Below are 27406 nucleotides of genomic sequence, written 5' to 3'. Positions count from 1 at the left end.
ATCAAGAGTTACAAAATAAATGTTCAAAGCATTGTTCACAGAAATTTGACATCTTCATTTAAAATTTTTGTGAAGAAAAACAATAAGAATGACACAATAAGGAAGGAACACAAAACCAAAACAGAGACCCGGGGACAGAGAACCCAGGGAAGAAAAGAAAGAAAGAAAAGAAGAGAAAAGAAGAGAAAAGAAAAGAAAAGAAGGGAGTGGATGAGACAGGAGAGAAGAAGGCCAGTCATCATGCTGCTTCATCCGAGTGGAAAAAGGTGAGATCTCCACAGAACCCGATAAAACCCTGGAAAATAAAGCACATAAATGTATAGAGTACAAAGCATATACTAGGAAGTATTTTCAAAAACCTGCATTATCGATTCAGATTGTGAGTTTGGTAAATAATCTAAATAAAGACCCCAGCGTTTATGGAATGTAGTCACTCTTTTTTCAATATCAGTCATGGCTAGGTGTCTGTCAAAATAAAGAATAAAAAGCAATTCTTGAGTAACAGTGCTCAACATAGGGGATTGTTTAGATATACATTTATGCAAATTCACTTTCCTATCTACCAGAGCCGGATTATAGGAGGGGCGACATGGGTGGCCGTCATGAGGCCCCCACACATTAGGGGCCCCCACACACTGTCCCCTGACTCACCAGCTATTAACACAAAACCGGAGCAGATCACCCCCCAACTGGCCGATTCCCCCGCTGTAATTTCAGGCTGAAAGAGCAGCCGTGCGGAAGCTTGGTGAGTGGGCACAGGGAATGGATGCTGCAATGCTGATTACTTGGTAATTGGCAGAAGCATGTGAGGCATTCGCTGAGCGGAGCCGTGAGTGCCAATGGGAGTGAAGGGCTAGTGCCGGCAGTTCCTGATTGCCGTGTCTGCTTTTCATCTGCCTCCACAACCCGGTCAGCGCTGCTGGACATCTGGATGGCGGAATACCTCATAGCTGACTAGGATTGCCAACAGAGGAAGAGGACCCTGATCTCTGTGGCTGTGGTCCATGTACTGAGCTCCTTTACTGTCTAGTATGCCCCCACCAGGGGCGGAACTGTGGGAGGCAGTGGAGTCGGCTGCCGCCGGGCTCCTGGCCACAAGGGGGCGCATCTCCTCCACTGTCTCCCGCAGCCTGAGAACTGCGCTGCTATTGCAGATGGAGGAGCTGTGTCAGTGACACGGAAGCTGCCTCCTGTAGAGAGAGATGGCACTGGCTGCAGCTAGGGGGAGCTCCAGAGCACAGCTCCTCCCGGGCCCTTAGTAAGCCAGCCGAGGGAAGCTCAGAACTCTCTGCTCCTCCATGCTCTGGATGATAGCCAAAGGTAGGCACTGTGTGGGGGGTGGGGGAGAGGTGTATTTGGGGGGGAAGTACTGTGTTTTGTGTGTGCTTGTTTTTAAGTGAGGTGTGTGTGTTTTTAAGGAAAGTTGTACATTCAAGTAAAAGAGGCATGTGTGATGTGTGTGTGTGAGAGTGGCATGTGTGTGAGAGGCATGTATGTGTATGTAAGTGAGAGGCATATGTGTGTGTGTGTGTGTGTGTGTGTGTGTGAGGCATGTGTATGTAAGTGGGAGGCATGTGTATGTAAGTGAGAGGCATGTGTGTGTGTGTGTGTGTGTGAGAGGCATGTGTATGTAAGGGGCCCTACACACTAGGCGATGCGCCACCAAGGTGCCCGACGGCCGATACGGCCGACGAGCGACCCGGCGGCGGGGGGGCAGTGACGGGGGGAGTGAAGTTTCTTCACTCCCCCCGTCACTCGGCTCCGTAGACTTGCAGGCAAATATGGACGATCTCGTCCATATTGGCCTGCATGCACAGCCGACATGGCCCCAGCGATGAACGAGCGCGGGGCCGCACATCGTTCATCGCTGGGGACTCCACACTGCACGATATGAACGATATCTCGTTCATTAATTAACAAGATCGTTCATATCGTGCAGTGAAATCGCTATGTGTGTAGGGCCTATAAGTGAGAGGCATGTGTATGTAAGTGAGAGGCATGTGTATATGAGAGGCACGTGTATGTGAGAGGCACTTTTGTGAGAGGTGTGTGTAAGTGAGAGGCACGTGTGTGAGAGGTGTGTGTAAGTGAGAGGCATGTGTATGTAAGTGAGAGGCGTGTGTGTTTAAGTGAGACGTGTGTGAGTGTTTAAGTGAATGAGGCGTTTGTGTTTTTTTTAATATATATCTAGTGTTCACGCTAGGTGTCTGCCCCTTTTTTAGACAGCTGAATCCCGCCCTGCCAGTTTTTGTGCGCCCTGCCGCCCCGCCGTTTGCTGCCTGCCGGACCCCTCCACGTCGGCCAGCCGTGCGCCGCCAGACCCGGTACGTACATGAGAGTCCCCCTGGGCTAAATTAACCTTGTAAGTATTTTGCAGCTGTAAACATTAATCTCAGTGCTCTCTACCTGGTGCAATGTATCTCAGTGCTCTCTACCTGGTGCAGTGTGTCTCAGTGCTCTCTACCTGGTGCAGTGTGTCTCAGTGCTCTCTACCTGGTGCAGTGTGCCTCAGTGCTCTCTACCTGGTGCAGTGTGCCTCAGTGCTCTCTACCTGGTGCAGTGTGCCTCAGTGCTCCCTACCTGGTGCAGTGTGCCTCAGTGCTCCCTACCTGGTGCAGTGTTCCTGAGTGCTCCCTACCTGGTGCAGTGTGCCTGAGTGCTCTCTACCTGGTGCAGTGTGCCTCAGTGCTCTCTACCTGGTGTAGTGTGCCTCAGTTCTCTCTACCTGGTGCAGTGTGCCTCAGTGCTCTCTACCTGGTGCAGTGTGCCTCAGTGCTCCCTACCTGGTGCAGTGTGCCTCAGTGCTCCCTACCTGGTGCAGTGTGCCTCAGTGCTCCCTACCTGGTGCAGTGTGCCTCAGTGCTCTCTACCTGGTGCAGTGTGCCTCAGTGCTCTCTACCTGGTGCAGTGTGCCTCAGTGCTCTCTACCTGGTGCAGTGTGCCTCAGTGCTCTTTACCTGGTGCAGTGTGCCTCAGTGCTCTTTACCTGGTGCAGTGTGCCTCAGTGCTCTCTGCCTGGTGCAGTGTGCCTCAGTGCTCTCTACCTGGTGCAGTGTGCCTCAGTGCTCTCTACCTGGTGCAGTGTGCCTCAGTGCTCTCTACCTGGTGCAGTGTGCCTCAGTGCTCTCTACCTGGTGCAGTGTGCCTCAGTGCTCTTTACCTGGTGCAGTGTGCCTCAGTGCTCTCTACCTGGTGCAGTGTGCCTCAGTGCTCTCCTCCTGGTGCAGTGTGCCTCAGTGCTCTCTACCTGGTGCAATGTGTCTCAGTGCTCTCTACCTGGTGCAATGTATCTCAGTGCTCTCTACCTGGTGCATTGTGCCTCAGTGCTCTTTACCTGGTGCAATGTGTCTCAGTGCTCTCTACCTGGTGCAATGTGCCTCAGTGCTCCCTACCTGACGCAATGTGTATAATGTGCTCTATCTGACGCAATGTGTATAATGTGCTCTATCTGGCGCAATATGTATAACGTGCTCTACCTGGCGCAGTGTGTATAGGAGGTTCTAACTGGTGCAATGTGTATTAGGGGCACTACCTTCCCCACGAAACAACGCCCCTAGATTTTTGCTGCGCACCTTCGGTGCGCACTGTCCATGTTTTGGCCATAGGAATGGGAGCACCAAGCATTATAGTATGTACCTAAGTTTGCCCATCTAACTTAAAAATGTGCCCTCCCGAATGAAAAATGTGCCCTCCCCGTGATCAGCACCCTGCCCTAAAAAAAAATACCACAGTGAACACTAATTATATTGGCACACCGCTGCGCCAAAGCATCTCCATGGAGACCTGGCGGGTGAGGGAGCACTGTAGGTGTACTATAATGGTATGCTGGTGTCTGTTTTATTGTAATGACTGACTTGGAGTGCGTCCACTTTCTATGTGTATCTATATTACTATTGGGAAAGGTACCTGAGCACGCTGCTACTGTTCACCCTGGGTGCCGGATAGCTACATATGGTATGTGTGTGTATGTGTAGGGGGGCACCAAAATGTATCATGCCTCCGGGCGACTAGGACGAACTTACGCCACTGGCCCCCACCCTAGGCCCATTTGTAAGCATCACTACAGTATGTCCCCATGAGGTCCCATATGTGTCACAATGTCCCCCCTGGCCACAGAATGAATGTCAGCATGTCCCCCCTCCCTCCCCAGACCTCAATGCATGTCATCTCCCAGGCCACATTGTGTCAGCCTGAACCCCCACCCCCTCCAAGCCTCTGTCAAAGTCAGAAAAATGTCTCTATGCACGTTGCCATATTTGCACCGCACACTGGTCCGTGCTGCGCATGCGTGCGCTCTCCCGTGAAGGCGCATACCCGCAATAGCGTGCACTCGCAGGCGCGGTATGCGTATTTACGGTAGAGTTTATGTAGTCGTAGCGTGCGACTCATTCGTTACATATTTTCACAATTAATGTAGTTTATAGATCATGGTCCCTTTGATAGTTTCTGAAAGTTTGGTTAATATAGAAGGTCCCTGAGCTAAGGAATCCCTCTTTGTATCGTACGAAGGGTCTAACAGGAATCATACAGCAGTGTTTGGTACCCATCGGAAGAGTATTTAATTAGCAATATTCCGGTGTTGGTTTGGAGCGTATTAATCGCTCGTGCGAATAGTTATGGACATAAGAAGTTTATGTCCATTTCTACTATTTACTCATACTCAGGTATGCGGCGGGAAACCTAGTTCCCCACCCACCTGAGCTGTTTGAAATCGTCACAGCCCACCTGTATGAATCAACCTATGACCTTTTGTTATGATGCAGGGCCGAATTCCGACGTCCAATGGACAATGGGATTGTAGGGACTGTAGGATTGCATTGTGTGTGGGGCATAAATAGGCAGGCCGACCACATCCAGCTCTCACTCTTCAACGGTTCTCATTGCTGAAAATCGGGTGCTGGATGTCCAGGCGCATGCGATCGTTTACCCTTGTGCGTAAGTTTCTCTCCGTTATCATTGTCTTTCTGTGAGCCAATTTCTCTCATCTCTCTCCGTCTCTCTCTCTCTCTTTCCCTTCTCTCTCTCTCTCGTATCTCCCCTAGACTAGTATTGTATTGTATTAGATAGTATTGTTTAGTTCTGTGGTTAGGAAGTCTCTGTTATATTGTAGTGTATCATTTGTACTGTTATCCCCTTTTTACAAGTATACTAGATATAATACAGTTAATAGGCTTTGGAACCTAAACCAGTATCTGTGTATTTTCTATAGTGTTAAGTGTTCACTTGAGCGTCGGTGACGCTCAAGCAGCTTTGTAGTTAGTCAGGTTACACAAGGTTGCACTTACACCCTGTATTCACATTAAGGTATTCTGTGTATTTCTTTGGTATAAGGTTTAGACATAAAGGTATAGCATTGTGAGCGTCTGCGCCGCTGGTGATCTCCTCGTGGTCTCGAGCGTCCGCTACGCCATAGCATATCATTACTCTAGTCATAGCCAATAACGTGTCCTGTGATTGCTGGGCCGTGAGCGAACGTGACGCTTGAGCGTCTCGCCTACGGCTGAGCGATCGTTACGCAACTAGCGTACCATTACGGTACTTCTTAAGTAAACAGCGTACAGTGTTCTTAGCTTCATAAAGGGTTGTTTATACGACAAGGGAATTTAGCATTGTCAATTGGGGACTCGTCCTATCCTTCTCATATCTGCACTAGGTAGATCAGCAGACATTATCCATCAGCAAAGGGCGGGATCATATTCCTTGCAGTGCTGATTGGATAAGCGTCTGCTTCGCTTAGATAAAGAGTGCTGAAGGAATCCGGGAACCGGAAGTAAGAACAAAACGCTTGTGTCTTTTAAAACTGTTTTATTTTTCTTCTGTCTTGCGTATACACGCACACATACATTTATCTGTATTTCTTTTTCAAATTTCGTATATCACTATTCCTGTTTGCCAAGTTTTATAGTTGATAGAAAGTGCAAAAAGAGATTTGCTGTTATTTCATAGTAGAGGTAATAGTTAAAGTATAGACCAACACACGGCTTGTCTGGGAAATAAGACAGTCAGTGTGGTGTGCGGTAGATGATCAGGGATCATCTACATTGATAAAGGTAGAAATTGTGTTACGGTGGATCTTTGTTTTGCGTACACGTGTCCCTAACAAAAGACTTGCGTACGCAATCCAAACGGCAGACGCACGCAGCGTACATTACGCAACGTAGCGTCTGGTTACGCCCACGTAGCTCAAGTCACGAAAAGTTGAATTAGCGCAAAGCGATAATTAGCGCAAAGGCGATAAGTAACGCACAGCGGTAAATAACGCGACGCGGTAAATAACGCAAATCTATTTTTTGAAAAATCTGAAATTTAGCTTAACAGATCCTGCTCCTAATTAGTAACACTGTTGGACTGAAGACAATTTCTGCGCAGAAATAGATATAGAAACAAAAGTGTACATGTGTTGAGTGAGTGTGGTTTTGTATACAAAAGTTTATATAACTTTAAGGTGGAACCAAAAGGAAAGTCGGGTACTCGTCAAGGGACACACGTGTAAGTGACATATACGGTGGCTAGGGAGGCATCCCTGGTTAAATAATATTTGAGCATTAGAGTATAGCGGACCATAAGGTAACAGACCAGGAGGTCATTAACAGAAGGTAACAAGACCAGGAGGTCGTAAGGTACTAAAGAGGTCCGCTATAAAAGTCCAGTGGCACAACGCCTGGGGTGTTGGTGCAGAACCCATATAGGCCATAAGCTCTTGCTGAAGGAATCGCGGCCGGAAACATCGATTCCATTGATCTCTCAGTACATAACAAGTAGTGCTTGTGTACTGAACGATTGGACCACACGTAATTGTGTGCAGTAGTTAGTAATCTGACCTAATACCATTAGAGTAAAGTGGTCACAAACGCTATCTGTACATTCTGACGTGATTTGTGTAATTTTTTATTTTTGGAAGGGAAGTTCGCTGGTCACTCAGGAACTATCTAACAACCCCACCTTTACTGGAAAGAGTAAGTGTCCTGCGGGTAACCCTCATATGTTCCAGTAAACTGAAGGTTCCATAGGGGCCCTGTATCGAGTACGCCAGCACCATATCGGTGTGATCAGGTCGTATTGGTCGAGGTGGGCGAGTGAGTGGGGTACTCGGTAAACCGCCACCGCCGGCCTACTGTGGAGTAATTTGGTTGTCTGTAAAGGCTTGCTGAAAACCTTGATACAGAAATCCAAGGAGGACTAAGCAACACCTGCAGACTATGGGGGCCAGTTGCTCAGGTAGGGGGCGATCAACCCTGGTTCAGGTTGATTCTGTGAACCGACCAGTTGGGTCGGCACGATATGTAATGTGTGAAAAATATGGAAGTCACACAGAATCTTTATGTGATGAATGGGAGAGAATGACTGTACAAGACAGGGACAAATTCCCAAGAATAGGTAGCTTCAGTCCAGACGTGTTACAAAATTTAAGGAGGAGGATATGTCTCGTAAAATCAACAAAGAGACGAATTCAGCATCATGATTACTTACAGTTATGGCACCAGGAAGGTGAGATACAGAGAGGTTTGGCTCTGGCGGCGGGATCTGGGGCAGTCAGGAAGCTGATAGCCACAGCTCCACCTCCACCATACATTGCAGGAGAGAAGCTGATTACGGAGAGAAACGCACTGGGTTGTAAAACACAAACTCTTAGTAACCCTGTAAATGTTAATGATGTTAACCAAATAACTCATACAAGTATTAACCCGTGCAAGATGTACCCTGTTTTGAACCTTCCTCAGGAGTGTGATCAAGAAGAAGATTCGGCAACAATTTCAGCGCTCTCTCTAGCGGCCACCATATCAGAAACCACAGTAGGAACTGCACCACCCACGAGATTAGTTAAGGCCCCTAGCGGAGGGATAGGTGAGGTCGTGTCAACGGGTAAGTACGGCACCATGCACTACACTGAAACAATTGTACCACAAGTTGTAGAATCTACGCAGAATGAGGCTGTTAGAATTGCTCCTGTAAAGGTGATAGTAGTTCCCAATGGGAAAACAGATGCATCAGGAGCCACACCCGTCAGGAACATTGCCATGTATTGCCCGTTCACTAGAATGGAATTGAGGACCATAGTGTCTGAATTCCCAGACCCCAGAAAAGATTTAGTGGCAAGCCAAAAATACATCAGGGATCTAGGAAACACTTTAGAGCCCAATAATAAGGATTGGCAGATAGTGCTAAGAGCTTGCTTACCTTCCAATGTCGACTCAGTTAAATTCTTGGCTGATTGTGGACTAGATAAAGATGTACCGCTTACAGATGTGTACGACCAGGATAATGTAAAAAGGATAAATTTACAGCTAAAGGAGTATTTCCCAGCCGTTGTTAAATGGAATAAAATATTTTCCATTAAGCAAAAGGAGTCCGAAACGGCAGCAGAATATTTCCACCGGGCACGATCAGAAATGGCAAAATACACTGGTATAGAAGACATTAAGACCAACCCAAACCATCGAGAAGTAGCAGTATCTGTACTGATGGATGGTTTGAAAGAAACATTAAAAGCTAGGGTACAGACCACACAACCATGTTGGCGAGGTCTGTCAGTGTCCACCTTGAGAGAGGCTGCTGTTGATCACGACAAAAACATCACTAGACACAGGGAGTCGCAAAGTGATAAGTTGATGTCCGTAAGTATACAGGCGCTGACCACAAGGCAGCCTGCGTATGTACCACCGAATCCTGTGGGTAAGGCAAGTGTAATAACATGTTTTTCTTGTAACAGACCGGGACACTTTGCACGAGAATGTAGAACAAGGAATGTACAAAGATCTTTTCAACCCCCTAGACAACAACACAACACACGACATTGGGAGCAGGGTCCACAGAGGCGGAGTTTTGAGCCACATACAGGGGAAACAAAAAGATATCCCCCGAACAGAGACTGGCAGGCCTCTGGTAGTTCCCAGCTAACTCCCCCACAAGTAGTTGCTGCCAATGGGATTCAGGGAGGTCAGCATACCCAATAGGGGTGTGGCCACACCTGTAATCTGCAGCCAGTTAAATTGATTGCCAGTCTTGGAAGCGAACCAGAGATTGCAATCAATGTAGCTGGTAAAACTTTAAACTTTCTTGTAGACACAGGGGCGGCCAAGTCAGTGATAAATTCGACAGTGGGCATGAGAACCACTGGTAGGACAATTCCAGCCATGGGAGTAACAGGAGTAGTCCAGCACTACCCTGTTAGCAAACCAGCCGAGATTACAATAGGGCCTTTGCATACCAAGCATTCCTTTTTGCTGGCTGCATCGGCACCAACTAATCTCCTGGGGAGAGACTTACTATGTAAAATGGGTTGCGTCATTTATTGTACTCCTGAAGGTGTATTCTTGGACATACCTGAGAATCACGCTCAGGAGGTACGAGACATGTTAGACTCCCCATCAAAATTAATGTCACATTCCATTATGACAAATAGGAACCTATCCCAAGTAGAAGAGATGACATCTCAGATACCAGAGTCACTTTGGACAAAAGATGGACAGGACACTGGATTAATGGCAAACGTAGCTCCAGTAGTTGTACAAGTAAAAGATGGTAGGATAGCTCCAAAAATCCCACAGTATCCTCTGAAGCCAGAGGTGGAGTTAGGAGTTTTCCCAGTAATAGAACGCTTGCTGCAACAGGGCATTCTGGTAAGAACGTCCAGCACAGCCAATAGTCCCATCTTCCCTGTTAAAAAGAGTGGGGGGAGGGGTTACAGGCTAGTGCAGGATCTAAGGGGGATTAACAAAATAGTTGAAAGTCAGTTCCCCGTAGTGCCTAATCCAGCTGTCATCCTAATGCAAATTCCTCCCACTGCCAAATTTTTCACTGTTATTGACCTCTGCTCCGCTTTCTTTTCGGTACCTCTGCACCCTGACAGCCAATATTTGTTTGCATTCACATACAGAGGAGTCCAATACACGTGGACTCGGTTACCCCAAGGTTTCATAGATAGTCCAAGTATATTTTCTCAGGCTTTGCATGATTGTTTACAGTCTTTCCAACCAGACAGTGGATCAGTATTGATACAGTATGTGGACGATTTATTACTGTGTTCAGATTCACTGGAAGCATCTCTGAAGGATACGAAACAGCTCCTGTTTCATCTTTCAGACACAGGTCACAAGGTTTCCAAAGACAAGTTACAATTATGCCAAACTAAGGTAAAATATTTGGGACACTGTCTAACACAAGGACTGAGACACCTGACCGCTGATAGAATCCAAGCCATTAGAGACATGACACTGCCACAAACCCAGCAACAGATCAGGACGTTTTTAGGAATGTGTGGGTATTGCCGTAATTGGATCCCAGGGTTTTCCATATTGGCGTTACCTTTGCAGGAAATGGTCTCTTCAAACAAACCTGACCGGATTTCGCATACAGACGAATCCGAAACAGCATTTGAGAGACTCAAACAGTGCCTAACGCAGGCACCAGCATTAGGTTGTCTTATTGATAGATGGGAAGGACCATACCAGGTCTTATTGACTAGCACCACAGCATTGAAGGTGGCTGAGAGAGAGACTTGGGTCCATTCATCCCACTGCAAAAAGGTTGCTGATCCAGAGAAGTCCCGTGATAAGGAACAGACGGTAGAGGTTGTATCACTGGAGTGTCTGTTCCAGGAGGACTGAGGCGGCACCTGAGCCTTGAAGACCGAAAGCAGTTGTCGACTCCCTTCTCCCTTTTATTGTTTTTCTCCACTTCCCATCCCCTCTTCCTTGAAATTTCTTTTTCCCCCTTCTCATTCTTCTCTATTTCCTCCTCAAAGATGGACTTGCCCCAAGAGACTGTGATCCGGATTTTGATGTTAACCATGATGTTGACCAGAGCAGTCTGTTCCGGCGAGAGTACCATAGAGGTCGAGAGAGGTTCTGGAATGGGTTCCGATTATGATGATGGAGGCGTAGTTTTCCAAGATCAACCAAACCAACAAGCAAAGGCGAGTATCAGAAAACGATCCGATAGAAGAAATTGTGATGGATTGTTAGCTGAAGAAAATTGTATCTGTAGGCTCTGTGATAATCTGGTTGAAGATGGATGCATAAAGAAATGCCAATCTAGTTTTAATATCCATATAGACCGGCATCCATTGAGTGACTATCACTCCTTAGTGGGTAACGTGTTAAACCAAACAGATTGTTGGGTATGCTCTCAAGTACCTCAGGGTCACAGCAAATCAGGGCTAGTACCATTTCCTTTAACGTTAGGGGAGGTACTTGAGCTAAGTGGTGGGAGACCGGTGGACCGGAGGTTTAATATCTCCAGCCCTCCTAGTTTGAAGCTCCACCAATACCATGTGGATAGGTCCCTCTTATGTTTCAATATCTCCAATCCCAGAAAACCGGGAAATTGGGAAGTGTCATGGAGCAACCTTACCATGACCTTTTCACACAGAGCAGATAGAATGCCTACAGATACAGAGCTGGTACGCCACATAGCCAGTAGAGGAAAATCTTTTCGGTATCAATATACCTTAGGAAATAGGATTACTAGAGTTGGAGAGGTATCACCAGGATACTGTGCACATATCGTACAAACTGATACGTGCATTAAGCAGATGGAAGAATTAGGGTCAGGAAATTTCACCTGGAAGGTTTGTAACATGGTCATGTCTTTCTCCGTCCCATATGTTCTCCCCGATGATGCATATTTCATATGCGGGAGAAAGGCGTACAAGTGGCTTGCCCCAAACTCTGAAGGATTGTGTTATATTGGAAAAGTATTGCCTGAAGTGATGACTGTTACACATGACAAAATGAAGGACATACACCGTGGTGCCCAAGCTCCTTATACTCACACTCATTACGAGCACCGAGTTAAAAGACAACTGTCAGAAAGGTTAGAGCATCCGGCCTCTGATCTTATCCATGAATCCACCGGGATTCAGGTCCTGGTAGCGTTAGATTTCACTCGTACCGCTCGGGGAGTGATGAATTATAGATACATTTCCGCACTCGCCAATTTGTTAGATAATATCACTGAAATGTATGATGACACGTTTAGATACACTGGAAGAGAACTTCAAGCGTATAAAATAGAACTAGTTCAGCATAGGATGGTTCTTAATTATCTTACAGCAGTAACAGGCGGATATTGTGTTACATTGGCAACACAGTACGGCATAAAGTGTTGCACGTATATCACAAATAGCACCGAGGATCCGGTAGAGGTCATAGACCAAAAGATGGATGATATTCTCCAATTGAAGTGGGAATTTCGTCGAAAACACAATCTCACCCTTGCTGCTGTAGGTAATGAGCTGACTGGTTGGGTGTCATGGTTGAACCCGCGAAATTGGTTCTCCGGTTTGGGGGACTGGGCTCAAGGAGTCATAATGGATGTTGGAAAGTTTCTACTATGTATCTTGGGTGTCGTTATATCGATTGGATTGATATTTAGATGCGGGCAGGCTTTAATGAGGTGCAAACAAAGTACAAGAGTGATGAGCTTGAGGAGTGAGGAAACTGTAATTAACCTGGATTTGATTTATGACCCAATGATAGAAACCAGGATGTGATGAAAATGCGATTATACGGTCCGTTTCTTTCACCTGTTTTTCTGCTTTTCTCCAAGATACAAAGACCCCCTTGGACGAGGAAGCTGACGAGACGAGATGTATACAGACAACGGATTGACCAAAGAAGAAGATTTGACAACTTTAAATATGGACACTTGATGAACTTTGCCATGGATCCCCAGTTTCCCTAGTACTTTTAAACTCACGCTAGCCCAACTTTTTTTGTAAATCTAATGGCTCAGACAAAGCTATTTGCTCATGCCCAAGGAGCAATACAGCGCAAAGAAGACGACTCTCAACAGATACCGAACACAACTTCGACGACAGATGTACATTTCCCTGACATAGAATATCATTGCATTTTCCATAAGTGTTCTTTATCTTCATCTCTACAACCCTCAGGTAATGACACACATAGACGATAGGGAATACAGGCACAGATATCAGCAACCACATACCTCCCCCATTCATGTATCATCAACTAAAATGTGCTCCCCATTTTGTTCAAAATCCGAAAAGAGCTCGGTAAAGTTTGACAGCCCATCCACAGACCTGTACCACAGGATAAGAAGGAATTCAAATGTATACTTCGCAATACCTCGAAGCTTGATGTACAACACGTACGGCACGATGATACATGACCCCCCAAAACATGGATTCATACACACATGCTTCTGCTATCTCACTAGGTCATACCCTCTTCACACCTTCTCCTCTCTCCTCCCTTACCCAACCATGGAAATCAATTAACCCCTGACTTGCATTTTTCTCCTTAAATGTTTTGTGGCAGTTATTATTGACTGCCAAAGGGTGGACTGTCAAAGTCAGAAAAATGTCTCTATGCACGTTGCCATATTTGCACCGCACACTGGTCCGTGCTGCGCATGCGTGCGCTCTCCCGTGAAGGCGCATACCCGCAATAGCGTGCACTCGCAGGCGCGGTATGCGTATTTACGGTAGAGTTTATGTAGTCGTAGCGTGCGACTCATTCGTTACATATTTTCACAATTAATGTAGTTTATAGATCATGGTCCCTTTGATAGTTTCTGAAAGTTTGGTTAATATAGAAGGTCCCTGAGCTAAGGAATCCCTCTTTGTATCGTACGAAGGGTCTAACAGGAATCATACAGCAGTGTTTGGTACCCATCGGAAGAGTATTTAATTAGCAATATTCCGGTGTTGGTTTGGAGCGTATTAATCGCTCGTGCGAATAGTTATGGACATAAGAAGTTTATGTCCATTTCTACTATTTACTCATACTCAGGTATGCGGCGGGAAACCTAGTTCCCCACCCACCTGAGCTGTTTGAAATCGTCACAGCCCACCTGTATGAATCAACCTATGACCTTTTGTTATGATGCAGGGCCGAATTCCGACGTCCAATGGACAATGGGATTGTAGGGACTGTAGGATTGCATTGTGTGTGGGGCATAAATAGGCAGGCCGACCACATCCAGCTCTCACTCTTCAACGGTTCTCATTGCTGAAAATCGGGTGCTGGATGTCCAGGCGCATGCGATCGTTTACCCTTGTGCGTAAGTTTCTCTCCGTTATCATTGTCTTTCTGTGAGCCAATTTCTCTCATCTCTCTCCGTCTCTCTCTCTCTCTTTCCCTTCTCTCTCTCTCTCGTATCTCCCCTAGACTAGTATTGTATTGTATTAGATAGTATTGTTTAGTTCTGTGGTTAGGAAGTCTCTGTTATATTGTAGTGTATCATTTGTACTGTTATCCCCTTTTTACAAGTATACTAGATATAATACAGTTAATAGGCTTTGGAACCTAAACCAGTATCTGTGTATTTTCTATAGTGTTAAGTGTTCACTTGAGCGTCGGTGACGCTCAAGCAGCTTTGTAGTTAGTCAGGTTACACAAGGTTGCACTTACACCCTGTATTCACATTAAGGTATTCTGTGTATTTCTTTGGTATAAGGTTTAGACATAAAGGTATAGCATTGTGAGCGTCTGCGCCGCTGGTGATCTCCTCGTGGTCTCGAGCGTCCGCTACGCCATAGCGAATCATTACTCTAGTCATAGCCAATAACGTGTCCTGTGATTGCTGGGCCGTGAGCGAACGTGACGCTTGAGCGTCTCGCCTACGGCTGAGCGATCGTTACGCAACTAGCGTACCATTACGGTACTTCTTAAGTAAACAGCGTACAGTGTTCTTAGCTTCATAAAGGGTTGTTTATACGACAAGGGAATTTAGCATTGTCACCTCGATGTGTGTATATATATATATATATATATATATATATATATATATAATAAATTCATCACACTCCCATGCCCCAATGTGTGTCACCATTTCACCCTCTCCCCCGATGTCCCAATGTGTATCAACATATCACCCCCTCTTCCATCATGCCCCAATGTGCGGCATCATGGCACCCCCTGGCCTGAGTATTTATGTCTCCATGTCCCTTCCAGTCATCTCCAATGTATATATGTATCCATGACCCGCCATATCCCAATATGTCTATGCCTCTATATGTGTCTGGCCTTTTATATGTATATTTATTTATTTTTTAGAAATATCAATATGATAATTTTGTTTATAGGGGCCCCCACAAGTTTGTTGCCCAGCGGCACCCACAGACCTTAATCCGGCCCTGCTATCCACAGTAACCAGAATTGTCAGAAATGGAATAGAGAGAGAATGGGTTTACATGAGGGAACAATTAGTGAAATCTGCTAATACAAAGGGTTCCCAGGTGAAAGGTATAGAGACCCCTATAATTTGCTTAATAAAAGATTGAAGTTCAAACCAAAATCACTGAATATTTGGGCAGAACCAAACATTGTGTGCAAATGTGGCTGACTGAGCTTTGCACTTTGGGCATAGACCAGACTCTTACGCCATGTTTCCTTTAAGCCTGTGAAAAGTAGGCCCTATTTAAAAATGTAATATGCATTTCCTGCAGTCTCGCTGATCGGAGGTATTTTAAGGATGCAGGCAGTAAACATAAGAGACGGTCAGGTTGGTCAAAGTCAGGGAAGCCATGTGCCCATGAGTTCCAAATTGCAGACCACAATTTTCCTGTGTCACCGAGGAGTAAATAGCCATAGATACATTTTATCTTAAAAGTGAAAAGGGAAGCTAATGTAAACAATGGATTTAAGGGGTGAATAATGACAGGCAAACCACCGGTGGTGGAGGGAAATTTACTAAAAGCATAATGTCTAGATTGGAGATATAGGAAAAACTGAGAATGTGGAAGATCATGTTTTGGAGATAGTTGTTTGAAGGAATGAATATTTCCTCCTGGGTATAAAATGTCCAGGATAGCAGAAATATCCTTCTGGTTTAGAAAGAAACAGGGGAAGCATCTGGAGGGGATATATGTGTTTTGGGAATAATATGTTTTTTATCACATCAAACCTGCCCAGTAAAGACAATGGCAAATTTGTCCAGTGTAACATAGATCAGATCACCTTATCAATGATTGGGGGCAAATTTTCAGAATATCTTATATACAGAGGGAGTAAGGAAGATACCTAAATATTTCAGTTTGGCCATGTTAACATGAAAAGTAGCGTTAATAATAGGAAATTGCTCAAGGATTAGAGCACAAAGAGATTGCCAAAGGCTCTAGAGTTTAAGCAAACAATAAAGGCGAGAGGGGACAGCCTTGCCGGGTGCCCCTGTGTTTAGAGAACAGATCTGAAACAAAGTTTTTAGCTATTATTTTAGAGGAGGAAGAGGTGTAAAGCACATGGAGGCTATTGATAATGAGGAACGGAAACCAAAACGAGATAAGGTTTCAAAGAGGTGATCCCACACTACCAGGTCAAACGCCTTCTCGGCATCCAGTGATAAGAGAACATTAAGATTGTCCTTGTACATATCTTCATAACTTTGTAGAACAGAGAGAACCTTCCGGAGATTGGAAACTGAGTTTCTGCCCCAGACAAAACCAGTCTGGTCACAATGCACCAATGTTGGTACAATGTGTTTAAGGTGCTCTGCTAAAATTTTACTGAACATTTTATAATCTACATTGAGGATCGAGATCAGACAATATGAGCCCGGCAGTGTGGGATCCCTTCCTAGTTTAGGAAGACCCCTCAGCACAGCATCATTAAAATAAGGGAGGTGGGGTATGATCGTCTAGAATTTTATTTAAAAAAAGCTATAAGAGGAGCTGCAACGGTAGTCCGTAGAATTCTGTAGAATTCTCCAGTAAGGCCGTCAGGGCCTGGGGATTTACTGAAGTCCTTTAATTGCAGTGTTCACTTCCTCCTCCATGATAGGAGCAGTGAGCGTAAAACCGTGGGCATCAGATAGTTGAGTAAAGGAAACATGTTCCCAGAAAGTCTGTTTGTTAGCAACATGGATAGAATCCTGGGCATATAGGGCCAAGTAGAAGCGAAACAAGACATTCAAAATATCCACACCATCAGATACTAACTTCCCCTCACTATCACACAGAGCTAAAATGGCAGAACTAGGTCTATTTCCTTGTAACTAGTGAGAAAGAAGTTTGCCATTTTTATCCCCATGAATATGAAAAACATATTTATTACTATGGGCCCTGCGGTCACCCAGTTGTTGGACCTGAGCATCGTAATGTATACGTTTCTCCTCATATAATTTTTTCTTGAGGGTAGTAGGGGAGTGATGAAAGGCTTGATATGCATCTGTTAAGTCAAGCTGAGCCTTGCGAATAGTCTCCGACTGATTCTTTTTGTTAGGAGTAGTATAGGAAAGTATATCACCCTGTAAAACTGCTTTGGCTGTCTGCCAAAGCAAAAAAGGGTCACTGGAGTGTTCAGTTTTAGTAAAAGCATAATTATTCCAACATGTTTGTATGGAATCTTTAAAATTGCCAGAGGACGTTAAATACCCCAGGAAACAACAGGATCGAAAACTACCGGAGGAAATAGATGGCTTGATTGTGAACCAAATCAACGAATGATCTGTGAGGCATAACTGTTCAATAGCAGAGGAATGTGTTCTACAAAAGCTGGAATCAGATACTAAAAAATAATCAATACGGGAATATGATTTGAGAGGAGCAGAAAAAATTTTTATTCCTTTTCTGTGGGATAGTGCAAACACCAATTGTCAGTCAGATGCAAGTGTGTGCTAATGTATTGGACATCTAGCTTTTTTTGTCTAAAAGTAACAGGGGGCTGCGATTGATGGTCCATAAACCTAGAAGCAACTATGTTGAAGTCGCCACCAAGTACAATACACATGTCCTGATAAGAATACAATAAATTAATAATGGTAAGGAAAATGGATTTCTCATAAGAATTGGGGGCATATATATTACAAAGGGTATATTGAGAGCCAAATAAATCAACTATAATCAGTATATAACGTCCTCCAGGGACCACCACCTGAGATACCACAACGTGATAGGCAAAGACTTTCATGCCAGTATAGCTATGCCTCTGGATTTTGAAGAGTAAGAGGATTTTTTGTTGGAGCATGGAGAGTTTAATGTGCTCTGAAGCAGTGAGGTAAGTCTCCTGCAGAAAAGTTAAATCTGCTTTCATTAAATTAAGATATGTGAGAAGCTTACATCTTTTGGCAGGGGAGTTAATGCCCTGAACATTCCAGGAGCAAAATTTAATTAAAGACATAATAAGTAAATAAAATAATTAAGTCAGTAATGAGGTCATCAGGTGGGAGACCCCCAAAGGTAGATTGAGATGTATCATAATACAAAATATTGCAATCAATAAAAGCATGTGACAAAGACCTTGAAAAATAGACAATAGGAAACAGAAAGAAGGGAAAAAAAGAAGCAAGAAATAAAAAAAGAGAAGAAGCATAAGAAAAGAAGATAGATGCAGTACATATAGCATGCATCATACTGCTATATCAAACAAAGAAGTACAACAGACCTGGATAATGTTAGGCACATATAAAATACCCACAAAAAGGAGATGGGCCAATATGACAAAGATTAATGGAACCTATCAAAAACTTTAATGATTCAATGGGAAAATGACCCCTGTGTATACGCTACCAATAATGTAAAAGAAACTTTGATCAAAAGGTAGAACAGATAAAAAAAGAAAAAACATGAAAGGAAAGCTCCCTACAAAGAAAACAGGTAACATAAAAAACACAGTCTAGCAGAGAGGGAGCAATGACACAGCAATCAGAAAACATGGCTAAGCAGGGCAATATACTTAACAACAAGACACACGGCACCCTTATCCCAGAGCATTGTACGTCAAGTATCAGAGGGTGCGGAGGCACTTTCATCCAGATATGCCAGTGCATCTTGGGCCATGGAGAATTCCTTGAAGTCTTTGCCATTGAAGATGCATAAATGGGCAGGGAATAAGAGGGCAAATTTTGTTTGAGAACGGATCAATCTGGAGCAGAATTAGGCCATATCCTTTAGAGCCCGAGAAACCTCAGCGTAGTAGCCATGGAAAAGTAAAAGACAATGGGAATTCCATCCTATCTTCCGTGCAGCCGCCCATAGCGCCACCTTATATGCAGAGTTCAAGCAACAAAATATAACAGTCCTCGGACAAGGGGAGTCTCTGGGTGGGCCCAAGTGGTGTCCTCGTTCAACAACAAAATAAGGAATAGCATACAAAATCCCCAAAAGTTTTATTCCAACATGACTTATTTTCGAGGTCATCCACTTTATTGAGCAACTGATGATTTTGTTGAATGACAGATTGCATCTGTTCTTGTAATTCCGATATAGCTTGTTCATGCTCTCCAAGCCTCAAATCATTTGCCACCACTTGAATTTCGGTAGATTCCAGTTGGGACTTCAATTCCTTGACCTCAGTGGTAAATTTCAAGGCTTGTTGCTGTAGAATTGGAGCCATAGTATCTTTGATGGCCAGCACCATGTCCTCAGATAACAACGAGAAAGAAGGGGCATCCGAGGTATTGGAAGTAGATTGTGGAGCCGGGACATACATCATAGTATGTAATGCCTTAAATGATGAACTGGCAGAGTCCAAGTCAGATGTATAATTAGGGAGCCCAATATCACCTTTCTTGGAAGTCCTAGTGCGAGCCACCCTGGCTGGAGTTTGTGTAGTAACAAATTTATCCATGTGACCACAAGGTGGCAGTAGAGGGCAATCAACTGGAGTCCTATGTGATAGAAAACTCAAACAATTCAATGTAGTGGAGAGCAAAAACGCAAGAGGCAATATACAGTAGTAAGCGAACACAGGAGTATTCAGGAAAATCTAAGTAAAAATTACATAACACCAGGTCAGATATAAAATAATAAAAGTCACATCACAGATAGGGCAATGTTGAGATTAAATACAGAATTGCTGTATGTCACATCAGAAGTAGAATCAGAACATTGCAGGTATTAATTGTGGCAGGAGAAAAGGAAGTGGGTGATGATGTGATTCAAATGCCAAGCAGTGGGAAGGTCCAGTGAGCCCAGAATATGTGCAGACTATGTGCAGAGGCAGGGAGAACCAGCATGAAAAGCTCTGCATGAGCTAAGTGTTCCAGCAGGTGATGAGGGAGGAGGGGAAGAAGAGGGAGAGATAATGGACACCACAGTACACCGGTAGATCTGCGGGAGGATGGAGGAGCTTTAGCAGCTTCTCCCTCCATGTGTAAGATGCTAATGGGCAGCAGCCAGCATCACCTGCCAGGTCCCAGCCCCAGTCAGACGGCAGTGTAAGGAGGAGCTGCAGTCACGGGAGATCCAGGCGTGAGATTGGTGGGGAAGGCCGCAGTGGATGGTGCAATCGGGGAAGTGGAAACTATGCTCCTGATGGCAGCGGGTGCTCACCTGAGGGTGACCCAGCAGTTCATAATAAAGGATAGATGGGAATGTATTCGGAGGCAGCCGCGGGGATGGTAACAGCAGAGACTCCAGTGGGAGCTCCAGAAGTCAGCAGCCTCTCCGTTCGGCATCCAAGCCACGTTCCCCCAGTTTCATCTTTTATCTAACTGTAAGATAAATTATACTAAATCAGTAGTCCTTCATTTTTGACTCCCATGTGGGTGATCGAGAGTATCCAAGACTCGTTTCAATTTCAATGGCACCCTTCTCAACTTAAATATTTAGGAGTTCTCTTATCTCGTGAGAACTCGGACCTGTGTCAATTTAATTTCCTCTCCTTATTACACAAATTTAAAACAGATTGTAACAAAAATGGTCATACCTTAAATTGTCTTGGTGGGGTAGAATTAACACAGTGAAAAGTAATATTTTACCAAAAATCCTTTACCTGTTGCAAACTCTGCCATCTCAATACTAGTCTCTTTTTTTAAATAATTCCAGGCGGCAGTGGGCCACTTTGGGGTGGGATGGGTCATCGGTTAGCTCAGTTGATCCTGATACGTAGCCGTACTGAAGGGAGTTAAAGATTTGTGGAGAAGGGCCACGCTAAAAAAAACAATAAATTAAAAGATCAAAAATTGCAAGTAGTTCTAATAAAACAAGTTTATTTTCCACTTAAAAATTACATATAAAATGACAAATTAATCTCACTAGACAGTGTTTCTCACGAGATAATAGATACATATTTTGAAATAGCAACAGTCGTGGTTACTAATGTAGCAAATCTGTGCTACAATCTCAAGTTCAATATACAACTTTGTATCTCTCCTGTTAAAACATGTTCAGGCTCAAATAGCCATGAGATGGTTAAAGAAAGAGTCATTACTAGAGTCACTATATATTGAGGTATATACAGGCCACTGTTCATAGAAAGCAATCACTCTCCAAATTGGATTTAAAATTAGTGCACATGTGATTCAAACAAATGCTAAGTCCCGTTGTGGAGCCTCTTACTCACTCTATCCCTGCTGTCCGGGATCCGTTTGCGGTATGAGGAGATGATCCACCCGAGCGTCCTCGGTTTAGATATGTGTACGGCAGCACTGCGGCAGCTAACTCCATAATTATCAAGCAGTCGGGAACTACCAAGCGCAGGCACAAGTTACTCCAGCCGTGAAGATATACAGCTGGTTCCGGCTAGTCTACTGAAGGGAGTCTTCAACTTTACCACTCTGTTCACTTAGCTAGGATAATTGAGATGTCCCGATTTCCTGCTGATAAACAAGAGTCGCTCATCATAGGGGCTGCAACTGGCATACCAGCACATATTCTCCCATGGCTCCAGAAACCCCCTCGTTATTGACAACCTAACTTAGATTCTACTCTTAGCTGTTGGAAGAAATTCAAAGAATTGCTGGCTATCAGTCTGGTTGCATCCCTGTCTATACATCACCCAGATTTACCTGAGCTCCTTCATGCAATCCGCCCTATCTGCCTGCAGAGCCGGCCCTAACCAATATGATGCCCTAGGCAAGATTTTGGCTGGTGCCCCCTAGCACCGCCACTAGTTCTGCAGGAGATGCCTGGCATGAGTCAGTGGCAGCTCTGCTAATGTCAGGCGCCTTTTGTTTATAAAAATGCATCTTATTTGCATTACTATGTGGCTAGGATGCACAAGCAGCTTCTGCTGATTAAAATGATATGCAGCATGCCTATATTATGTGTGTGACTGCGGCTATATCTGCATATGAAATGCTACATTACAGTGATTTCCACGACTACACTGCAAAGTGGCATTTTGTATGCAGATACAGCCGCAGTCACACACAGAATATAGGCATGCCGCATATCATTTTAATCAGCAGAAGCTGCTGGTGCCCCTAAGCATACCAAATGCCCTAGGCAATTGCCTAGTTTGCCTATGCCTAAGGCCGGCTCTGTCTGCCTGGCCTAGTACTAGTATTTCCCAACTGTCCCACTTAACTGGTCTAACTGGTTTTCGTTATTTTACAGACTTAGCGCAGACATTCGGTATTCCATCTAGTTCTTTCTGGGCTTATTTACAGCTCTGACACTATGTTGTCCTCTTACTTGCCTGTTTCACTGGAGGGACGCCAACCTTTTTTAAATCCATATGCTTGGCCGAGACTGTGCGGCACCTGATTTCTCAGCTATACCAAAAATTACTCTCTAGCCTAGGGGTGGGCAAAATACGGCCTGCGGGCCACATACATGCACACCTCCAAACATACATACTTACCTATGTTCACACGAGGGTCGGTCCTCTTCTCCATGTAGAATCCATGGGGTACCTGTGGGATAAATTATACTCACATAATCCAGTGTAGATCGGTCCTCTTCTGTTCTTTGCCGGCACCTGTGTTGAACAGGTTAATGGATAAGAAAGGTGTTTCAGCACAGGTGATGGCAATCATAAATTAAGAGGGAAGTCCAGAAGCAGAACATTCTGTCCCTCCTGGAGAGGGTCATGTTGGGAGGTATGCTATGGGGGAGGGTCATTAATTGACTAGGAGAGGGAAAATTAAAGATTATTGTGGAGGGAACTACTATAGGATTAAACAAAGCATAACACTTTTGATGTCATATAAACAGTTTTCCTCATTCCTCCATGTTTATAACAGATGGAGTATACATACATTTTGGAATTGTTTTAATTAGAAGCTAGTTTGAAAAAACAAATAGGTTTTTAGTACTGCACACAATAAAAACAAAACACTGCATTTTTTCCCCTCCCAGCAATGCAGGGGTTAAATAGAACACATGGGGTAAAACATTTTTTATTCGCCGCCCCCCCCCCCTTAAGCAGTGCAGTGCTGTGCTTAATTTACCTGAATGTGTGTGACCTGCTCTGTCAACTTCAGGTGTCTTTGATTACACAGCAGCCAAACCTATCTTTTGAATAGCAGACAGCATTTGAACTTATGAAAAAACTAAAATAGCAACTGTTTAAACTTCACAGTGGTAACTTATCATAATGCAACTCAGATTTAATATAATTATGGTTATTTTGGCCTGCAAACCATTACTCACACAACCAGTATTTTGCCTTTAAATCCTTTGGCCATGCTGGAGTCGTCTGGCTTTTGCGCGGTGACTCAGTAGCGCAAATTTTCCTTGTACAGGCCACCAAATGTAAAATGAGTACTTGAAATAAGAACTCTCAGGCAGGTTTTCTAGTTACAACACTGTGTCTTTACTGGCATAAGACACTGTAGAACAGCATACTCAGGTTTGGGCCTGGTCACACATGTACATACAGAAAATAAAGCAACAAACATAAAAGGTCCTAGCACTTCCCGTGCTCAATAGTCATTCTGCTGCAGTAACTTGCAGTCACACATGCCATGCTCTCCTGGCACGGCAGGCTAATGTCCACAGTACCTGGCAGTACAAACTGTTCCCAGTTCACTGGCCTCTAACAGGCATCAGTGCACTGAACTCTGGGTAAATGGAACTTTTAAAACCCTCTCCTGCTTCTGGCTTCCTGCTGTCTCTGGTTGAGCTGGAAAATCCAGACCTCTGTTTCTCCAGTTACAGCTGTGCAATAAAGCCCAAAGTTTTAAATCTCCACTGCAGCTGCAGAATGTGCAGGCCTTGTTTTCTTCTCTCTGAAAGGGGGCTGATTCCAAAGGAATATGGGCAACTGTGGCGAGACACAATGCTCTCACCAATATATATATATATATATATATATATATATATAGGTGTGTGTGTGTGATTGGATTGTACCCTGCTTCAACACACCTGCCTTATTTTATCCAGTTGTTTGTTATATTATGTTACGTACGATCCTGTTTTATTTTATATATATGTTCTGGTTTATGGAATAATGATAAACTGTGCACACTGATATTTTCCTCCTCCGAATTTCAGAGGTCACACGGCCCGAAATATTTATAACCCAATATTGGGTGTAACCTACCATTGGGTGCAAATGTCTCTAAAGACAGATATCTATTAACTCTTCATTGCAGTCTTTGGATATGTCCTTTTGAAATTTTTAGGTATGTCCCACTTTCATAGGCCACTCTAAGTAATTAATTTTCACTTTTTCACAATTATAATACACTTATCCATTTTTCTATGTATTACCTTGAATACTTATTGTTTTAACACTTACGAATCCTATTAACAACCTCATCTCATAAAGTTTGGTATTTTTAAATTCTAAATTTTTCTAAATATATGTTTGTGTCCTCGACACACTTATAATGGGATGTCTTTCTGCAAACTAAGGAAACCACGTGGATTCTGGGATAATGGTTAGCATAACTGCATCACAGCACTAACGTCATGAGTTCAATTCCCCCTATGGCCAAAACTGTGTGGAGTTTGTATATTCTCCCCGTACTTGCATGGGTTTCCTCCAGGTACACTGGTTTCCTCCCACACGCAAAAATTTATATATATATATATATATATATATATATATATATATATTCTGGTAGGTTAATTGGCTTCTGACAAAATTAACCTTAGTATAACTGTGCGTGCATATAAATGTGCTAGGGAATATAGATCGTAAGCTCCACTGGGACAGGGACTGATGTGGGTGGGCAAAATATTCTCTGCAAAGTGCTGCAGAATATGTGTGTGCTATATAATAACTGGTAATAAATAAATAATTAGCAGAGATGAGTTATATGCGTATACATATATAGCTCCTCTAGGTCTGGCTGGACCAGGTAATTTTTTCTTTTTTAAACCCCTGGGATGCCTACTGGAGAAGAGGATGTGATCTGTACAAGGTATAGTTGAGTATGGATGCCTCCATGTAGAGGATTCTACTGGAGAAGTGGACCTTGCGGCACCAGGGACAAGGTAAGTATATGTGAATGCATGTATTAAAGTTATACTGTCATGGTGTGTGTGTCTGTCTTTATTTTGATATTTATATTACAGGGAGACTATAGGTACCAGTGGTCCTTAATGCCCACATACTAAAACTTGTGGTTCTCCAAGCATGGGCATGTGGGGGAGGCTTGCTGGGACCTGTATTCCTCCTGTAAAAAACAATATTACTTTTACCTTTCACTGAATTCCTATCAACTCGGCACCCACTGGCCAGGGGTGCTGGGGATAGCCCCAGACTTCAGCTCGGGCCTTGGGTGCCCTGGAGAGGGGGGACCCCTTTATTGGGGGGACCCTACTTTTACAGGAATCCCCAGCCTTGACTGACTAGTTAGGGAGGATGAATGCTATGGCCTGGGGTACGCCATCAAGTGTGTCCCCTGGCTGTGCCATTACCCCCTGCTAGTGAAGCCCAGTGCTGGTTCTAAAAATACGGTGGACTCCTACTGATTTTGTTCCATATATTTTTAGAACCAGGGCCAGCTTCATTGCTGGTTCATTAAATACAAGGAAAACCTACGCATTTAGAGCTGCAGATCAAGGATGGAGGAGCTTTAGCAGCTTCTCCCTCCATGTGTAAGATGCTAACGGGCAGCAGCCAGCATCATCCGCCAGGTCCCAGCCCCAGTCAGACAGCGGTGTAAGGAGGAGCCGCAGTCATGGGAGATCCGGGCGTGAGATTGGTGAGGAAGGCCACAGTGGATGATGTAATCTGGGAAGTGGTAACTATGCTCCTGCTGGTAGCGGGTGCTCACCTGAGAGTGCCCCAGCAGTTCATAATAAAGAATAGATGGCAATGTATTCGGAGGCAGCTGCGGGGATGGTAACAGCAGAAACTCCAGTGGGAGCTCCAGAAGCCAGCAGCCTCTCCATTCGACATCCAAGCCACACACCCCCCCCCCCAGTTTAATCTTTTATCTAACTGTAAGATAAATTATACTAAATCAGTAGTCCTTAATTTTTGACTCCCATGTGGGTGATCGAGGGTCTCCGAGACTCGTTTCCATTTCAATGGCACCCTTCTCAACTTAAATATTTAGGAGTTCTCTTGTCTCGTGAGAACTCGGACCTGTGTCAATTTTTTTTCCTCTCCTTATTACACAAATTTAAAACAGATTGTAACAAATGGTCATCCCTTAAAATGTCTTAGTGGTATTAAGTTCGTTTAACTTTCAGGAAAAAGCAGTACCTTATTACACAAGGGTTCGGGCCACTGCGGCCGCTAAATGTATGCAATAAACCCCTATGAGATGTATGCACGTTGCGTAGGCACGCTGACATGCTGTGAGCACAATGCAGCTACACGTGTGGCAGAATACACTGTAAACCCCTAACAGGAATGGAATGAGACACCAATTGTATATGTTATGTTGTGGTCCAATGCAGCAACAAATATTTACTATAAGGGGATACACACAGAAATACAACAATATTACAATAGAAGAGCTACAACCAATAGTACATACGTTTCTTCGCCTGCGCCACCTGGATCCGGCCCTCAGTCAGTCTAGCAAGATGACCTTCAGAGAATTAGACTGGGACCGGCCAGGAGGCCGTGCTTTTATACAATAGTCCAAAACATAATACAAAGGAAACTGTAAGCTCTTCATCCATAGGTCAAGGGGCAGGTCATTTACAGTACATCAGGGGTCATAGGTTGGTTTGAATAGGTGGGCAATGATTGGTCCAGGTGTACTTGCAGGTGTCCTCCACTGGGTTCCCGCTGAATATCACGAGTACAGTAACTACAGTATGATATGAATATTGTATTCCTGCGCATATTTATGCACAGGAGCATGCTATAATCTGAAAACTGCGATCGGAATGTAGCCCTAGAAATACTGTACATCTGGATACCAAACACTATGTCCTAACCTAATTCTGTCCCCTCACATCCTGTAAAGTTGAATATCTCTATTGTTCTATTTATGAAGTAAATGTAACTTGCTGGTGTGGTGTGTGTATGCTATGTGTAAATTATGCACTATGTGGATAAAATATCAGATATGTCTTTGTGGCTTTTCTATGCGAATGCGTATGCTACCGTATTTACTTTCACGTGCTAATACGCAGGGCTCCGTGAGCCAATGTACGCAGCGTGCGGGAATGCGCATGCACGGCAGAACAAGCATACGCATGGAGGCCACTCTGTGTGGTGTTTGCACATGTTGGATGTTGGTATAATATTTTCGACTTCGACAGTGGGGTAGAATTAACACAGTGAAAAGTAATATTTTACCAAAAATCCTTTACCTGTTGCAAACTCTGCCATCTCAATACTATTTTTTTCTTTTAATAATTCCA

General features: G+C 44.2%; 1 long non-coding RNA gene across 3 annotated transcripts; it reads right to left on the bottom strand.

The window, feature by feature from the left end:
- On the bottom strand, positions 1–23840 carry LOC134911634 (uncharacterized). 3 transcript variants are annotated; one of them, XR_010176726.1, is made up of 6 exons: positions 23080–23840; positions 22565–22607; positions 21249–21504; positions 20679–20836; positions 20237–20397; positions 17539–19572 (listed from the first exon to the last, which is right to left on the bottom strand). It is a non-coding gene; the product is annotated as an uncharacterized LOC134911634 (long non-coding RNA). The 3 variants fall into 3 exon arrangements; XR_010176727.1 differs by having other exon boundaries at positions 21249–21501; XR_010176728.1 differs by lacking the exons at positions 17539–19572; positions 20237–20397 and adding an exon at positions 1–295.
- Positions 23841–27406: the final 3566 nt, after the last annotated feature.

This window comes from Pseudophryne corroboree, chromosome 4, assembly GCF_028390025.1.
Source record: "Pseudophryne corroboree isolate aPseCor3 chromosome 4, aPseCor3.hap2, whole genome shotgun sequence".
NCBI classification, from domain to species: domain Eukaryota; kingdom Metazoa; phylum Chordata; class Amphibia; order Anura; family Myobatrachidae; genus Pseudophryne; species Pseudophryne corroboree.
Note: the sequence above shows the minus strand (reverse complement) of the source record. Positions and strands in the feature narration are given on the sequence as shown.